At 36.7% G+C, this 17024-nt stretch overlaps 1 protein-coding gene across 3 annotated transcripts in view; it reads right to left on the bottom strand.

Annotated features, from left to right (window-relative positions):
• The window catches only part of Slc16a7 (solute carrier family 16 member 7), a 177627-nt gene that overhangs the window by 131837 nt on the left and 28766 nt on the right, over nt 1-17024 (bottom strand). The window lies entirely within an intron of this gene.

The following is a 17024-nucleotide window of genomic DNA, read 5'->3' as shown; positions in this document are numbered from 1 at the left end:
ATCTTTTGTCATACAGCTGTAAGTTTTCTTTCTTCCAGTAAAGGGGTGAATCTATGGCACACATACCACAGGGGGCTGTTGGTATCACTGCAAGCTCTAAATGGTTAGGCATCACTGCTGTACTGGAAGAAGTCACAGATTAAAAGAATGTCCACTGGTATTGAAAACAGATGCAACTTAAATAACATTTTATTAAAATTAACCACGAGAGCTGGGTGTGGTGCTACACGCCTGTAAATCCAGCACTCAGGAGGCTGAGGCAGGAAGATCACCACGAGTTTGAGGGCAACCTAGGCTAAATAAGGAGCTGAAGGCCAGGCTGAGCTTCATAGTGATACCCTATCTCAAAAACACAAATACATAAATATTTATTTATTTTTTAAAATTAACCATGACAGGTCACAAAGCCCATCTTGAAAAGCCAGTCTTGCTGAAACGTCACTATGCCAAATTTACCATATTACTATGATGGAGGCACAAGTAGTTGGAAAGGGAATCTGCAAGATGAAAAGTGATGAGAGCAACACAGGAGCCTCCCCTGGAATCACATTTACACTTATCTTTTATTCAGTGAAGCAAAATGTACACTAGAGATACACTAAAAATAATTTAGGAAAATTATTTTTATATATGATTTAGGTAAATAAATACTATGTGGCACCTTTAAGAATGGGCCTCAAAAACCTCCAAGACAAAATGTAACTGACTACTGACAAGCTGAGGAGTTCTGAAACCATTCTCCATTTGCATGGTACCCACTCTTCCCACAAGCAGCTCCCATCCCACACCTGAGCACTTAAGGGTACTAAAGCAGACCCGTGGACATGTGGCTCTCTTCTGATGGTACAGTCTGGCCACCAACCTAGCTTGGCCCACTGTAGTTATTCAGTCATTATCTTTGAGAAAATTTTTAAACGTCATTTTTAAGTGATCCAAGTGCAGGTTGCTGGATAAATGTCAAAAATTTAACTCATTGTGAAATTTAGACTTAAGAAATTTGTTTCCTTTAGCATGATTCTCCAGTTCTCCAAGACATCAGTGAAATAAAACTACTGAGAGGCAGAATTTTCTTCAATATAAATATAACCTGATAGAAGTATATAAAAGTAATACTAGCTGATTGAATACTGTTCAGTCTTCGATAATATTAACACCACTATGCTATAAAAGACACAGTATGAGGCTTGAGATGTCAACTTTTCAAGATTGCACGTTTTTAAGGATTGGATCAGTATCCTAACTCTGATCTTATTCATCCTTTCCATGACACTAGCCAGTTAAAAAGAAATATCTTTGATTTAAAAAAAAAAAAAAAAGAAAGAAAAAAAAGAAATGTGTCCACTGGCCATAGGTGGATGGCTGGACAAGCACAAAACCACTTCTTGTTCTAAACTTGGATGAATTTTATCCTGAAATTCCCTTAATAAAGTTCGTCTTTAATAAAGGTATACCCTCTCTTTCACATGCTGTTACCATGAAACAAGTAAATCTAGACACAATTTTAATTTTTAAATTAATTCTACAGTTATCTCAGGCAAGCAAGCAAAACTGCTATTTTAAAACATTACAATGGAAATTAGCATCATCGAGTAAAGATGTATCCTTATAAGCAAAATATAATAATCCATAAATTCTAAACTCCAAATATAAATTTAATACACTTCGTTGAAAAAGTAGAATGTTAGAAAATATTTCTAGAAAATATGTCCATAAAAGAAGTTTAGTTCCAGTGTGGTGGCACACACCTGTAATCCCGCCACTTGAGAAGCTGAGGCAGGTGCATCACTGTGAGTTTGAGTCTAGCCTCTGTTATATAAGTGAGTTCAAGGCCATCCTGCACTATGAGGACTTTATCTCAAAAACAAAACAAAACAAAGAAATTTATATTTTTTTAAGTAAAATACTATCAAGCAAAACCACAAAAAAGAGGTACCAATCCAGTTAATTTTATCCAAATCTTATAAGCAGATAACCAACAAAGGGACTACAACCAATAACCTATCCACAAACTTCATGACCTCCACTCACTCTTATTTTAGTAGCATACTTTTAAACTTCAATTTTAGAGCCACTTCCAGTGCCTCTACTACAGCTGTTTTGAACAATACTATTCTATATAACAGGTACATGTTCCTTTCATATGTTTAGATTTTTTAAATTTCCATAAGCCTATTCTAGGATATCTTGAAACTCTCTCATTCCTTGGCACCAAACTATTAGTCTTTCCCTAGTCTCTATTCTTCTATACAGTTGCAATTTTATCTTCATTTAAATTCTAGTTCTGCTACTGATAAATGAAAATGTCTTTGGAAAAGTTACTAACTAGATCCTCTATATGTTTCCAACACAGGGAAATTATATTTATACCTAATAAAACATAAGGGTATAAATGTGGTAACACACATAATGTACTAAGCACAGTTCTTAATGTACTGTATGTAAGAAATAAGGTCTTTATTGTCCAAAATATGAACAAGAGTGTCTCCATTTTAAACTCTAGTCTATCCTAAGCGACCCTCCCCAACCCCTTACAGCAGAATTATAGGAAATGACTGCTCAGCTTAGATCCTGGGAACACAACTGACCAGGAAAGGTAACTTATCAACAGCAAAGGACTTTCAGTTCCTCGTACCACACTCCTCCCTCCCTTAGCAATCTTGTCCAGCAACCCTTTGGGCCCTCCCCTCACACCACTTAAACTAGCCAACTGAGACAGATGGTGAACCTTCAAACCAGCCAATGGGCAGAAGGTCAGCTGCCTCTTATACATTAGGAAATATAAAGAGACTGATGCTATGTTTCTGCATGCTCGCTACCTCATGCTGACATGTGCTTGAGCCCTTCTGCACAAGCAAAAAATCTTACCCTGTTAAGATTTCTTTGTGATCTGGGTGATTTATTACCTGCACCGACAGATTGAATCTGGGGATGTATTTCCAACATGATGCACTTAATAAACATTGGGTTATGTATGTTGCTTACTAGTAGAGAATTTGCTTAGCATGCAGTAGGCTCTGGGTTCAATACTTAGCACAGGAAAAACAAAAGAAACAAATAAATGTTAATATCACCTAAATAAATAAAACCCTCAGATCCCTACCTCTTAAGTATTTTTGCAAAAGGGAGCCTGACTATTCCAAATTTGGAGTAGAATCTGCAACTGCAACACTGAACAAAGTTGGAGAAAAATGGATTAACTGCTAAACATTGGTGCTTCTACACATTCATAGATTTCAACTGTACCAGGATCCCCAAGGCTTGTCCAATAAGCTTCTCACATACTTCTGGGTATCTTCCTCACCATTTCCATACAGTTCTAATATTTTTCCTCAAGTGTCCCAAACACCCTCAGAAATACCTTGTAGTTGACCTGGCTTCTTATTCAGAGAAAATGAAAGCCATCAGTTCAGGCATAAAATTCCTCAATGTCCTGGTTACATATACACATTTGTGTATCTCTGTCAGTCATTTTGTTCTCTGTCCTTCCCTATCGTGGAGTTGAGTTCCTTACTTGGCACTAAACATGCCCTCATTGATAAGATCCCACTCTGCTGTTCCCTCCTTCCTTCTCCCTTCACTTTTCACACATTTTCCCCTAGTTTTTGTTTTGTTTTGTTTCCTTTTGTTTTATTTTTTAGTACTATAGATATTATATAACAAAAGATATTATATAACCCCGTGTCTTCCTTTTCTCTCACCCACCCAAAATTAAAGAAGGAAAGGATTACTTAGCTCACAGTTTGTGCAGGTTTCAATCTGTAATCAGAAGATTCCAACGCAGAGTGGCATGACACAGGGGCAACTGTTCATGGCAATAGAAGACAGCAAAAGCAGCAAGAGCAGCAAGAAGACACTTTTTGTCTCTTGTGCTGTATGCAGGCCACACCCACTTGGGTGTAGCACTCACACCCATAATCCCAGAAAGACTGGACCATCAATTAATCACAAATTCTAGAAGCCTGCCCCCATGACTACATGAGGCTTTGAGGGACATTCATTCTCAAACCATAACATTCCCCACTGGCTCCCCAAAGACTCATGCACATCTTTTATGAAACAGACAATCCCTCTCCAAGAATTGCCAAAATCCTAACAGTTTCAGCATTTCTGAAAAGTCCACGTCCAAAATCTCCTCTAAGGTTCAAGGCAGACTCTTAGCTGTGAGCCCCTGTATATATGAAAAGAAAGTTAAACACTTCCAACATGCAGTGGCACAAAATAAACATTATCATTCTAGAAGATACAAATAGGGGATACAAAGGATTAGGACCAAAGCAATTCCAAACTCCTGCAGGGCAAACATTAAGTCTTATAATTCCATGTGGAATGTCCAAAGTATTCTGTGGCAAACTGTGGGCTCAAAAAGGTTTCATGGTTCTGTCCCTACAGCACTTCCTGTGGTGGTTGCAGCACCGTGGGTTTCTCTTTTAGGCCTGGTCTACTCAGCCCTTGCAGCTTTACTCTGATGATACATGTTCCTGGCTTTTCCAAACTTCTGGGTTCTCGGCTGTACCTTTGACTTCACACTCATAGCATCACATGCTGCCCTCTCGGGGGCACACCACCTGGCCTCTCAGGCCTTCTTCTGAAATCTGGGGGGAAGCTTTTTTAACATCAGAACTCTTGCACTCTTTTTGTACCTAAAACCAGCACCACATGGATGATGCCAGGTTCTGCTACCAGCTGGAGCAGCACCCAGGCTTTATTCTCGCTTGCTTATAAGGGTCAAGTACCTGGATCTCTGGGCAGTTTGAACTTGATTCTGAGGGACACATTCTCTACACCACTGCCACTTTGGAACCTAGTGTTGCCACAGCCCCCATTCTGGAACATAGCATGGCTGCCACCATTCTGGAACAGGGTACTCTGCAGCTTTCTCCTCAAAGCAATGTCTCACACTTTTGCAATTTTGAACTGAAAAGAGTAGAGATTTGCTGTTTATTGTGATGCCCTCAGGCCATCTTTTATATTGTCTTGTTCCTTCTCAGCAATCTAGATCTTCTCAGTTATATCTTTGCAGTCCACAGCTTTACTGGGACTTCTTTTCTAGTGAAAGTCACAGAATTTTAAATCGTTCTGCTGGGATCTGTACTCCTGATTCTCAACATAAATCTGGCTAAAAGCCCCCAACAATAGCCATGTCACTGCCTCAACATTAGACATCTTGAAATTTCTTTTGCAAGATTAATTTGTCTGCCACCTTTAATCTCAGTGTCAGGTAAAGTCTCTGGGCACGAGCAAAATAAAGACAAGTTTCTGCCAACCTATTCCATACACTGTCTGAAAGCCAACAACCAATGCAGTCCTTCTTCCCAGCAGAAACCTCCTGAACCTGGTCTTTACTGGAAGGACTTCTATCAACGTTCTGATCTCCTGAGCTCTGACAAGAATCTCCCATACAGAACAACCTAAACCATTCCAGCTCTACTCCTTTCAGTGACATCTCTAAACCTTTCCAAACTCTTCCCACAAGCTATTCCCAAAACGTTTTGAGCCCCATTGTCAAGTTTTTGAGCCACATGGTTACTTTTCTCTCATTGCTGAGACAAAATACTCAGCACCCCAAATTAAAGAAGGAAAGGTTTATCTAGCTCACAGTTTGTGTAGTTTTTAGTCTATAATCAGCTGGCTCCAAGGCAGGTGGCATGACACACAGAGGTAACCATTCACGGCAATGGAAGACAGCAAAAGCATACAGAGTACAGACAAAAAACACTTTCTGTCCCTTATATTGTATGTTGTCTATACTCAACCTAGTGTGGGTATAGCACTCACACCATAATCTCAGCATTGGACCATGAATTAATTACAAATGCTAGAAGCCTGCACCCATGACTGCATGAGCCTTTAGGGGACATCCAAACTCAAATCATAACACCCCACTATACTACTAACCCCTTAATTTTCTATTTTGTTTTTTATTTTGAGACAGAGTTGCCTAGGCTGGCCTTGAATTGGCAATCTTCCTACCCTTGCCTTCCAACTGGCTAGTATTACAAGTGTAACCACTTCACCCAGTAAGATCATTTCTCTTCAACCTGTGATGGTTTTTCCATCTGATATAACCACATTCACTTTAATGTTATCACTTACTTTGTACTACATGCCTTTCCAACACTGAACACCAATACATGAACTGACTTATTTCCAGTTCATTCCATGTTGCCTCATATCTTTGTGTCTGTAGTACTTTAATAGGTCTCAGTGCCTATTAAGGAATCCTCTTGTCTACTTTTAAGCAAGCTCCTATTTATTCCTCAAAACTCAAAGTAATAGCTCCTCTGTGACAGAGGCCCGTAAGAAAGGTTTAACAAAAAGGATAATGAGATAAAATGGAACTTCAGGAATAGTGATAACAGATTTGATAAGTAATAATGGATTTCCATTGTAATACAAAATTTCCTGTATTATTTTACTTCTGTCCTTCACATATATTTATGCTTTCTTCCTGTAAAACATTTCAACTGTTCCTTAACAGATAAGAAATAGTCTGAAGCTTTTCAGATTTCCAGATAATTTCAAAAATATCTCCAACAATAAGGAAATTACTTCACTAGTTTTCTGTCTTCAAAGATATTTTGTAAGAGGAAGGTAGAAAGAAAAAACTACCTAAAGTACATGTCTGTAGAGAAAAAAAACTAAATCAAGCAAACAAACCATTGACTTTTTCCTAGTAATGTTCACACATTCCTTAAGTATCAGTTATTTATGATGCAATACAGATGTAAGATAATTTTTAAAACAGAAATTTAAGGTTCTGTCACCTCTGATCTGCAATAAAGTTAGGGTCAATGCTCTTATTAACACCTATCAAGTTTCACTGTTTTGTTTTGCTTTTTTAACATTTTTGTTTTTGTTTATCTTGAGTGCTCACTGTGAGTTTCTAAATTAAATAAACTCTCTTATTTTACTACTGTTTTGATTTTATGCCAAATGTTACTGGAATCTGAAATTTTACTTAGCAAATACATTTATATTTCTAGTTCAAAATCTGCTCCATGCTCAGAGTTGCAGACACTGCTTTCTAAAGGACATCATGATTATCATCTCCATGGATACTTACACTTTCTTGTGAATTTATTATAGGCACCTACATTAAATAGAAATAAACAAACATCAGGGAGAGATCAGGTTCTCAAGGTCAGCAAAATATAAAGACACCAGAATTGTGGCAGGAGTTGCACCTAAAGAAGGGAAGACCTCAATAGAGTCACAATGGCCAGAACGGCATATCTCCTTAAGAGATAAACAGAAGTTTCAGATTACTATATACTATAATTTGTCTACGCAGTCCATTAAGTTCAGATATACATGAGACAATCATGGAAATGACCAGAATATCTGGACCCATTCCTTCTCTAAAATGTTCCTGTTTTAGAAATCATAGATAAGCATATGCCCTTACTACATGCCTTGCTTCATTAGACTAGTTTTAGCTAAGCAGCTATACTTGTAAACCTACAAGTTGATGGTTGATGTTTAATCCACACTGTGACTCTGCTGTATAAAATACCCCTGACAAAGGGCCTTAGTGGTAACCCACTCCGGATCCTTCCTGTCTCTAAGGAGCTACTCCTCAATAAGCCTTTTATTTTATTTTTTTAATTGGTTTTTGAAAGAGTTGCTGGCCCAGATGGAACACTGTAACCAGAAAAGGCTACAGCTAAACTCCTCCCCACCCTGCCCCCTATGGATTTGATTGTAACCCTATATCCCCATCCTTAAGAACCTGTGCGCCAATGAGATACCTATGCATCTCTAATGGCCTTAGGGTGCTGCCCTAAGCTTAGGCGATTTAGAGTCCCCCACGCCACGTGTCCCAGAGAGTTCGCCAGAGAGAGAGTTTGCCAGAGAGAGAGTTCGCCAGACAAAGACCGCCGGATTCCAGCAGCCAGCGCACCAGTCTCCTCTCCCCGTGTTAACCACGGCCCAGCCCCAGGCTCGATGCAGAGATGCTGCGCCCTGGGGGCCGGCGGCGGGGGGCCCCCTCCCCGCATTCCCGGAATAAAGTCACCGCTGCCCACTACTTTCACGGCCGTCCACTCCGCTCCATTCCTCCCGCGGACTTCCCTCTCTCTCCTCCTCTCCCTTCTCTCAGACCTAACAGTTTTAGGGATCAAACTCAAGACTGCCCGCTTGCAAGGCAGCTGCTTATGCTGCTGAGCTAAATCCCCAGCCCCCTCAATAAGCCTTTTTGACTCTTAAACTCCTTTGTCCTATGGAATTTATTCTTTGATTTCAGAGGACAGAAATTCAGCATGTGTGACATCTAGTAGGTTGGAAGTTGTATTTCTCCTACACAAAACTGATTTAAATCACTACTGACATGGTCCCAGTCCAAAACTGAAACACAGATGTGAAATTTGGTAAATTTTCAAAATCTATTTGGGTGAAGCAAAAATATCAAACAATGTACCAAAATTTCCTCTGTGCTGTGAAAAAAGCTGCTGGAAGATCAATGTTTCAAACTGTTCAGCTTGATTATACTGGTGTGGTACCACTTATCAAAAGCTATTTAAATATCCTCTTGAGTTATAATAAACTATATAGTAAATCTAATTACACTTACAAGAAATAAAGCATATACAAACTTCGCACTGTAATTTACTAAACAAGAAGCACAATATTTCCTTCAAAGCACTAATCAAAATTGTACTATACAGTCATTTATATTTTTAATGCTGTCTCTTGGGTTATATACTCTAGCAGGCCATGTGGCTGTGTTATATATGTAAGACCTATACAATATCTAGAGCAGTGGTTCCGAACCTAAATCATTTCAATCACAGCAAGCTGTTTATCACTGAAAGCTCTGAAAAGTTTACTATCACTGGTCTAGAGACTAAATAAATGTTAGGTGAACAGGATGAATAAATGAGTGAATTACTAAATAATTTAATTTACACATGCATGTGTTTATTTTAAACTTGTGGAAAAAACATATATTTTAGGTAAACTTCAAGTCATTGTACAGTATAGTATAAGCAAAGACTTTCAAATCAAATATAACACATTTAATTCCATATTTGGTATTTAAACATTCTGTGACCAAAGACAAATCGACTGAATTTTCTAACCCTGTTTCCTCATCTGCGAAACAGGAATAATTACACTAGAGTAAATAGTAAAAACACACACAAAAATCTGCAGCATGACCCATGCAGAGAACAAGGTCTAAATAATGCAGGTAATATTATTTCTTAATATTTTATATTTAATTTTAAGTAAATTATATTAATCTAAATAATCCAAAAGTTTTTAAAAATTGACAAAAATATTATTTCAAACACAAAAATAATGATCTCATCAAAATCTGCAATACTAAAATTAACTTTCAACACACATTGTGCCTATTTTTCTAAGTATTATGAGCTTTTTCAAATTATTTGCAATTAAAATACAGGATACATTACTATTTCCAAAATTCTCAAAATTATTCTGGACTCTATCTCAGTAGAAGTAAGTAACAACTCTAATTCACTATTAGTTCAATTCTTTGACTTATGATTGCATGTCCCTTCTCAATCAACTTTCATTTAATAATTGTCATGTGATTAGTAACTCATTATCACAGTTGGAAAAAAGTAGGTACTCCCAAACTATGGTGTCCTGCCTTTTGATCTATACTTCCTTTAAAGATTTACCTCTGCATGAGGGATGAAATCTGATTTTAATCTTAATATTTATTCATAATTCTTCCAATGAGTATTTACTAAGATCTGCCTCTATGTCAGATAATATATTAAGGCATATAGTTACAAAGAACACAATAAGGTGGTGAAGTGTGAAAAAATTTCAGTCTAAGTAGGAATTACAAACAGATATGGAAATTGTAGTAAGTAAAATTATATGTACTTACTACATAAATTTTTTTTCATATTTTAATATTTACATATATAAAACCATAGGTTCTATCAAATCAGCTTGGGATGAATGAAGGACAGAGACAGGTCATAGAGAAAGCAATTATTGGGACGATTCTTAAACAGATGAGGAAGAATCAAGGTCTAAAGGACAAGAGTAAAGTCATTTCAGGCCTGAAGGTAAATTATAAAACACCAAAACTTCTGATAGTACACATATCCTGGAAGTGCTAAAATTGCAAATTTATTGTGAAGCTTTTGTTAAATCATCAGTTCTCTTCACAAAGTTTATCTTCAGCATGAAAGTGTGTAGAAAGATGTTTAATTTTAATTGTTTTTAAGCTAAATCAAATGAATACTAACTTTAAAAATCTGTAAGCGCAAAACAGACATTTTTTCTTTGTACAAAGCACTGTTAGGAAACATGTGTTTTGTAAGATGTGACTTCAGGGCACATGGATACAGTTTTGGTATTCCAAAATGGGGTACTGCTCTTACCATACATCTTACCACTGAAGACAGACCTTAAGCTGCCTTATTAATGACATCTATGAAAAAGCCACAAAGAAATACTTATGCACATTGGAAAACATAAATAATAATGGCTCACTACACCATAAATTGTAGAAGATTAGAATTGGCTCCTCTTTTTCACAAATGGAAAAAGAAACAGTGATATCCTGTCATGGTTTATGTTTGTGTCCCCCAGGCCTCATGAGTTTGCATTGTTCATATATGATGGTTCATTGTCTAGTGCTTGGATTGATGGTGTCAGTGCTCCACCCACATAGGGGTGGAGCCAGGATGTGATGTAATGGCAGGAAGAAGGTATGTTTCTTTCTTTGCTGGTTCGAGTTTTGCTGTTGGTGGCCGCCATGAACTGCAGCCCAGCCATGTGTACCTGTCTTGGAGCCAACTGAGTGTGGACTGAAACCTCCAAAAAACTGTAAGAAATAAACCTTTCCTTTCCCAACTTTGGGCTTCAGGTGTTTTGTCTCAGCTACGAGTAAAAAGTAACTAAGACATATCCATTACTGTTAAGTGAGAACCAACTCTCCCTATATCAGACATATCACTGCCCAAATGACACCCTTGAATGAAAAAGGAAGACTTATAAAAGAAATAGCTTGCAAACAAAATCATAGCAAATTTGGTTGCTTCTACTCAGGTATATAATAGCAATTATGGGTTATTATTGCACAATTATGGTATATACTTGAACTCATTAAAAAAGGAAATTCACTTATGAATATAGCAATGACTCTACTGTCCTAGCAAGACAGGCATTTTACTTGTTTAACACAGTACCTCTATCAAAATCAAATGAAGTTCACAAAGAAATGTTTCTGGATGAATGGATAAATGAATGCTTACAGTACATAATTCAGACTATTAAGCCAGTATTTAATAAAATAAAAAGCACTAATTCAAATCAGTTCTAGCAAGTAAGCCTAATTAAACTCAAACGTTAACAGAAAAAGTACTGAAATACCACACACAAAACCCATTAGGACATGTAGAAATACCTACATTCGATTCATGCCTGGCGACATGTAACTGTAATCCCAGCATCTGGGAGGCTGAGGCACAAGAATTGCCATGAGTTAGAGGCCAGCCTGGACTGCACAGTGAGACACTGTCTCAAGGAATCAAAAAACTGAAACATCTACATAGTTCTTATCAGATGAAATTAATCTAAGTAATGAGTAGTGCATTTCCTTTGTTAATTGTAATCTAGAATATTCAGTATAATAGACTTTCATTACACTGAATATGCAGGAGAAAATATTTAATAAATGTATAAATCTCTAGAAATACTTGTAGGATACTGAGAAGATTAAAAATCAGGTCGTTGGGCCCACTTGGGAAAGGTAAAGCAGGAGGATCACCATGAGTTCAAGGCCAGCCTGGGCGACACAAGCAAGTTCAAAGTCAGTCTGGATTACCCAGTAAGACCCTGTCTCAAATAAATAAATAAATAAATAAATAAATAAATAAATAAAAACAATAACAACAACAAAAAAACAATTACACCAAGGCTGGGTATGATGGCGCATGCCCATAATCTCAGTCCTCAGGAGGCTGAGACAGGACAACTGCTGCAAGCTCCAGGCCAGTCTGGGTTACATAGTGAGTTCAAGACCAGCCTGGACTACATAGGGAGACAGGGTCTCAAAAAGCAAAACAAAACCACCAAAAAAAAAGGCAATCACTAACGAACAGAATACATCTGGAAAATGTGTTTAGCATCTAGAAAATCAGCTTCTTCCTCTTCAAAATAGGATTATTACATAAGTCATTGAAAGAATAAAATGATATAGTACTACTGTTTGCAGCAGGATTTATGTAATTTTTTCAGAAAAAAAAGTGGCTACACAACTGAAATATAATGGAGAGTCTTGCTAAAGGATTATTTAAAAAATTATTCCCTTGCCTAGAATTCAAGTTCCTATAAAATAAGAAACATAAGATTGAGAAGTAGTGGTAACTTAAAAAAAAAAAGCAATGTCATTGCAATAGGATATACTTTTATTTACTTACGGAGGAATGTCTTAACTAAAAGAGACGAAAAGCAGAACGAGGAAAAAGCAGGAAGGCCACGAGAAAAAAAGAGATAGAAATCACTTATCACTATAAAATACCAGATTACATTTAAAGGACAGTACTTAAAGAAAAAATCTTTTAATCCCCAGAGCATCTGTTAAATTTCCTGAACCTTAGGCATACAGATGCAAGACAGTACACACTTGAGAAGGCTGGCAGTATTCTAAAACTACATACTTTCTTAATATTTTAATGTTGTGACATACTTCTTTCTCTGCCTTCCAGTGGGCCTTTAAAAGGAGTTGATGGGTGGGGGAGTCCTCCTACTAAGGGCAATCAGAGGCCAGAAATAGAAGCTGGATTTACAGTTGAATAGTGTGACTTTGGAACGGTTTCTTTTTTAACACTCAACAGTTGGAAGCTGATCATATAGTCTCCATTTTCTACATAAAGAAAACAATAAAGAGACAAGCAATATAGATCCACATCAGAAACAGAAAATTGTGGCAATCAGGAATTATTTCCTTTTCATAATCTGCATACTATTTAAAAAACAATATGCCAAATCAATATGCTTAAGAATTTTCATTTGAATTAGCATAGTGTCTAGATCTATAGGAAACTTGTTCAAAAGTAGAACCTCTAATCTGAAATTCATATAATCAAATTCATAATATATACCCAAAACTATGTACTATATACTGTCTTTCTAGGTGAATGTGCCTACCACTGTCACAGGCAACTGAGTTAGATAGAAATATATGTTATAGGCAGTCAGAGTGGGCTAGGTCCTCTAAGTAGCCAATGCAGAAGACCAGATACCTTGTAACTGTGGGGGAGACAGACACCTCCCACTGTGGGTCAGGCCTCAAGACAAAAGATCAAACAAATACACTGATACACTAAGGACTGATAGTCTAAATAGGGCTCTATCTGAGGAAGCCAACAGTCACTATCCCAACCCCTTTAAGACCAGATACCTTGTAACTGTGGGGGAGACAGACACCTCCCACTGTGGGTCAGGCTTCAAGACAAAAGATCAAACAAATACACTGATACACTAAGGACTGATATTCTAAATAGGGCTCTATCTGAGGAAGCCAACAGTCACTATCCCAACCCCTTTAAGCATGCCAGCTTGTTACATGACTGCCTCCCCATCTGTTTGCAATTTAACCAATTTTACTTGAGCAATTAATCTTATTGCTTAACCATAGGTTCTGTCCCACCTCATCCCCACCTTACAAGTTCCCATGTTTTTCCTTAGACCCATCTCGCCTCATGATTTTGCTCTATAAATGTCCCTAAAATAAGACATTCTTTGGCATTCCACTTGGGACCCCTTCTGTCTCTCAACAGAAGCTTTCTTTCTCTCAACAAATATATTCTGCTCTTAACCTCCATTGTTCCTAATGTTCATTCTTCGATTTTAAGAAAACATGAACTCATTCATTCTGGACACATAGTAGGCTGGGAGTTTCATTCTCTTATATCACTACCACCCTTATAATCCTACAAGTAGCAACACTAATCACTAAATCCCTACTTTATATATTTTTGTCACCAAATTTAAAAGAAGTAGGTTGTCTGAACAGTCTATGGAATAATTAATTAGAAAAGGCTGACAATATAAATGCTGCATGTGTTAGAAAGAAAGGATGATAATTAAACATCCAATTTCAATGAGAAAAATTTTATGCTGTTTTCTTCTTTGATCACCTCTTTACATTGAGGCTAAAAAAAATTAAAGTCACCTAAGAAAAGAAGTAATTGTTTAATTTCTTCATAATATCATAATTCTACCTTGACCTTAACTTAGAACCTGTATAGTTTTGATCATTTTATCTCATGAGCTCATAAAGTTTCATTTATTTATAAATTGATTAAATCAGTGTTAAAAATAAAAGAGAACAAAACTCATTCCAGCTGTTTGAAAGTATTATTTTTAAAGTATTATTTAATTGAAATTGATGAAAGATATTTTGTATAGCAAGGCTTCTTCTTAAGAGATATTATGATACTGATGACTGAAAATTCCTCAGTAAGAACAAATGACTTTAACGTAAATCCAACGGATTCTCTTTGGAAAGTATTTTTCTGGTGAATGGATGAAACAAGTCAGAAACATTCATTCTGCCCACTCTGGACTATACAAGAGTCTTGCCAAAACAGAATCTATCTGAAGTGTAGGTAGGTTTTAGGTGATTATAACACAAGTATTTGTGAACCTCTCATGGAATTTACTACTGTCTATCTGATACTGCAGTTTTCAAATAGTAAAATAAGTTTCAAACTGCTAAAAATGTATGCACTTATTTCTAGATTATTAAGTAAAAAACGATGTGCAAGTAATTGATTGGCAAACTAAAGGACATTTTAATCCTCTCTAAAAGCAAGGGTATGAAATCGTGTTCTTGTTCATTGCATTGCATGATTTGTAATGATTCTACCATACACTCACTTTGTATATAAAATGAAGGAATTTGTTTCAGCGGTATTTCCAATGAAAGAGAATTGAGAAAATAAGTCACAAAGGCAATGTTAATAAGGGGCAGAAATTCAAGCTCTGATAGTACATTTTGTACCTGTACATAGCAGAGAACTTTCCAATTAGGGCCAACAAGTAGAAAGCTGGTAACTTCAAGCTGAGATTTATAGTGAGAGGTCAGCAGCATGTAATGAGAATTTGGAGCACATACATCCAGCTGCAACACCTTTAGTATAAGTATGGTTTCTAATGGCAAAAGCTAATGGCTTCATGACAATAATAAATAATAGTGAGGGCATATTCTAGCCTTAGGCCTCAGAAAAAGAACTCTGGTGGCATTATACAATTTTCACTAACACAAGCTGAAGCAGTAGTTCTAAAGAGAGAGATGGTTTCTTTCTCTTAAGTGCATCAGCTACATTACAATGTGGAAATCACAATAAGGAAGAAATAATCTCAGTTGAACTTCATTCTTTGCTCAGTGTAACATACACCTAAGCAAGTCCCTGTTGGTGGAAGGAAGAGAGGGAGGGGAAATCCCTGCTCATTTTCCCCATCACCCACTGTATAGTAGCCAGAGTAAAACTTTAAAAATTGACAAGTATCCTTTGCTTGGCCAAATGTTACTGAACCTTCTCTTAAGTCTCTCTTTGTGTTTCCTTTCAAAAGACAGTTTTAGCAAAGAGCCCAGATAAGTCAGTTTACCAAGAAACTTGTGTACTTAACATCAGCTATCAGATTAAGTTCTTCATCCCCAACCATCACCCACATGTCTGATCACCTTTGTCTGCTTTGAGATAGAACTCCATTACACTGATTTAGTCAAAGTCGCCCACATCCCTGAATTGTCCTGTTACTAATTTTCTATCCAATGATCCTCATCCTCCACCTTTGCTATAAATCCCCACCTCCTCTTCCTATATTCAAAGATGAGCCCAATCTCTACTATACTGCAGGACTCTTTTGCAATGGTCCCATAGCTATTCCAAGTAAAGTTAACTGCTTTAAAAGTATCACTGAATAATTTTTTGTAACAAAATACATAACAAAAACACTGGAAATAATTTACCACTTGTTATCTATAAGTAAAATTTCGGGGTATTTATAATGTGCAATACAGATAGTGCCACCTAGAAGTACCTTGCACAACCTACACAGCCATCTATTTATCAAGAGCATTTAAGAGCACAGATTCCAGAGTTGGCAGATATGGAACCATGTGATCCTAAAAACACCACGGTAGATAACTTAATGAACCTGTCTGTTTGCTTTCTATATTTACAAAACAAATACTTGTTAACCACCAATAAAGCTACTGAACACTAAATACAAGTAAAACACAGTATACTGCCTGGCAGAAGTTAGTAAGTTCTTAAACCAAATGATTTAACTTGTTATTATCATGTGCCAACTTTTATATTAAGTGGCACAAAAAATATGGATAAACAGGCTGATTCTAACCATGATAAATCTAGAATTTTGTTAAACATGAAGCAAAATATCAATCTTTTTTTAACTTGTGGACCACACAAAATAAGATGTGGCTTTGTGATCTTGTACTAACCAACATTAGTGTCTATTAGTGTCTGATGATCAGTAATTTTCTTAGCAGCTGCACTAAACAAACTATAATTTCCCAAGTACCACAGGATTCCTCAAGGCCCTTGGAAAATACAACAGAGCAAAACAAGGCAAGATAAAATTTGTAGTAGCAAAAATATAGAGAAAAATGAAGTAGTAACCATTAAGGCCACCTTATTTTGTAAAATGAAAATAAAATATATCACACTAAAGACTTCTTAAATAATTTTACAAGGATCAAAATATGTGCTTCAAAATTTTTCATATCCACCGCAAAGTGTACATCAGCGTTAGTACTCTTAGGTGAAATGTAGGCCTAGGAATCAGCTAGATCCAAAACCATCACTTTAGATAGCACACCAGCCCTTTGCTCTCCTTAATACCAAAACTGACAAGTTTCTTTCCAGAACTGTCTCTATAAAGTGTATACTAGTCACTCATACATATGTGAATGTAGTTATTACAGTGAATATAAAAATGGTCACATAATTATCTGTTCCTCGTGGCACTATACAAATATAAAGAAATGTGTTGAATTATTCCAGTTA

The sequence above is a fragment of the Cavia porcellus genome, unplaced genomic scaffold (genome assembly GCF_034190915.1).
Source record: "Cavia porcellus strain 051 isolate PalLab524CR breed Dunkin Hartley unplaced genomic scaffold, mCavPor4.1 scaffold_8, whole genome shotgun sequence".
In the NCBI taxonomy this organism is placed as follows: Eukaryota; Metazoa; Chordata; class Mammalia; order Rodentia; family Caviidae; genus Cavia; species Cavia porcellus.
Note: the sequence above shows the minus strand (reverse complement) of the source record. Positions and strands in the feature narration are given on the sequence as shown.